The sequence below is a fragment of the Gossypium hirsutum genome, chromosome A13 (genome assembly GCF_007990345.1).
Source record: "Gossypium hirsutum isolate 1008001.06 chromosome A13, Gossypium_hirsutum_v2.1, whole genome shotgun sequence".
In the NCBI taxonomy this organism is placed as follows: Eukaryota; Viridiplantae; Streptophyta; class Magnoliopsida; order Malvales; family Malvaceae; genus Gossypium; species Gossypium hirsutum.
Window position 1 is genome coordinate 67,293,679 of NC_053436.1, and position 2,598 is coordinate 67,296,276.

General features: G+C 33.4%; 1 non-coding gene across 1 annotated transcript; it reads left to right on the forward strand.

Annotated features, from left to right (window-relative positions):
• Positions 1-1,579: 1,579 nt before the first annotated feature.
• On the forward strand, positions 1,580-1,686 carry LOC121212844 (small nucleolar RNA R71). The gene has a single exon (XR_005908217.1). It is a non-coding gene; the product is annotated as a small nucleolar RNA R71 (small nucleolar RNA).
• Positions 1,687-2,598: the final 912 nt, after the last annotated feature.

Genomic DNA, 2,598 nt, shown 5'->3' on the forward strand with positions numbered 1-2,598 from the left:
CCTTTTGTTTCTTGGACTGAGTAGGTACCTTACTCTTGCCTCGTGTGCTTGACATTATGTACTTGAAAAAAATACATTAGCAAAAATAAATAAATAAAAATTCAAGATAAATTGTTCCAAAATAATTTAACTCACCATTACCCTAATCAATAACAGTTCTCGTAGTGGCTAAAAACAGTCAACCTAAAATCATGGGTACGTCAACATCCTCATCTATGTCCAATATAACGAAATCAATAGGGAATATGAATTTATTGACTTTAACAAGTACATCCTCAATAATACCCCTAGGATACTTAATTGATCTTTCAGCTAATTGAATACTCATTCTAGTAGGTTTTGGTTCCTTGAGACCAAGTTGTTTGAACATTTTATAAGACATTAAATTCATACTAGTACCCAAATCAGCCAAAGATTTTTCTATATTTAAACTACTAATAAAACAAGGATAGTAAAACTCCCTAGATCTTTAAGCTTGATGGGTAGTTTGTTTTGGAGAATGACTGAGAACTTCTCATTAAGCTCCACAGTGGACAGTTCATCTAACTTCTTTTTATTTGGTAATAGCTCATTTAAAAATTTTGTCTACTTGGGCATTTGCAAAAGGGCTTCAACAAAAGGTAAGTTAATATGTAATTTTTTCAAAAGTTTAAGAAATTTACCATATTATTCATTAATGGGGTCTTTCTTCACTTTTTCCAGATATAGAATTGGTGGTTTGTATTCTCTAACCACCAATTTATGCTTTTTCTATCATTTTTCTCATCAGTGTCTAGATTCAGCTTCTTTTCAAGCTGGACTAACCCTTTCACGCTTCGTACAGTGATTGTGTGGACTTGCTCTTTTGGGTTGGTTTCAATGTTACTAGGAAAATTACCTTGTTTCTCTCCAAAACCAATTTAGCAAGTTGACTAATTTGATTCTCTAGGTATTGAATGGACTCCTTCTAATTCCTTAAAGTCATTTAGTGTTTTGGAATCTAGTTTTTGACACTGAAATAAATTTAGTCAACATCTTTTCTAGATTCGACTTATTTTCTTGCTAATAAGGTTGATGAAAACTCGGAGAGGGTTGTGACCTTTGATTTCCTTGACCACCCCAAGAAAGATTTGGATGATTCCTCCATCCTAAATTATAATTGTTACTGTAAGGGTTATTAAGAGGTTTAGAATTAATACCCATAAAGTCGACTTGCTCATGCTTCATGTTAGATTTGAAGGGCTTCATGTTAGATTTGAAGGGCAAACATTTCAGATTAACCATTCTTGCTCTAGCCGCATCACATTGCATTATCGAATTCACCTAGTTAGATAAACTCAAACCATCAATTTTCTTACCAAGAGCTTCAACCTGACTTGCCAACATAGAGACTACATTAATATAAAAAACTCCGACTGCCTTGGCAGGTCTTACTCTCGTAACTTGTCACTGATAATTATTCAGTATCATCTCCTCAATAAATTCTTGGGATGCCTTAGGTGTTTTGTTATTCAATGTTCTTTCAGCTGTTGCATCAATTATCTATCTAGTCGAAGGATTCAAACCATTGTAAAAAGTTTGAACTTGGAGCCACAAAGGTAGTCCATGATGAGGACACCTTCTCAATAGATCCTTAAATCTCTCTCATGCATTGTAAATCATCTCAAGGTCAAATTGAACAAAAGAAGAGATGTCATTCCTCAACTTAGCTGTTTTGGCCAGTGGGACATACTTCAACAAAAAACTTCTCAGTCATCTAAGCCCAAGTAGTGATAGAACACCGTGAAAATGAATTCAACCATTGTTTTTCCTTGTTCCTCAAAGAGAATGGGAACAACCATAAGCGTATGACATCATTGCAACACCGTTGATCTTAAATGTGTCGTAGATCTCCAGAAAGTGATGCGTACTCGTATTCGTGAATTAAATTACAAGATGTTGAATTTCTCGATTGTTTAATTTAAGTATCGTTTCAAGTTGGAATTCAAAATGAAATTGTAAATAATGGGAAATAGGTTGAATAAAAACATCAAAGAAGGTTTCGGGAGGATGACTTGCACAAATCAAACACTTAGAAAAGAACTACCGATATAAATGATCGTGACCCAATTTCTATATAGCGAAATAACAATAATCTTTGAAGAAGAAGAAGTAAACTGTGACCTGCTATTTAGCAAAATAGGAACCAACAGTATGTTAGAACATCACATTTCAGAAAATAAGGAAAGAATGGAAGTGATAAGTTCAAAAAGAAAGGTTTTGATGCCACAAAAAGAACCTTGATAAGTCCAGATAAGTTAAACCAAGAACAAAGATATAGAATTCTCACACAAAACTCAGAAATATTCAATCAACATTCATTAGCTAACCAAAGTTCTATTTTCAGGATATTTATAGGCACTTTTGTGACTATTCAAATGCCTATGTGAGACTTTTCTTATTCGAACATTAACTAGTATTATTACAAGCACTAATTTCATTTTTAACTATTGTAAGGAAGCCAATGAATCATGTCTCTTCATTAGAATCTGATGTAGTTCAAAAGGCATGCTAATTCTCCTTAATGAATACTTAATGTATCATTAATGTGTTTAATTGATGTCCCTTCAGCTCCCTTGA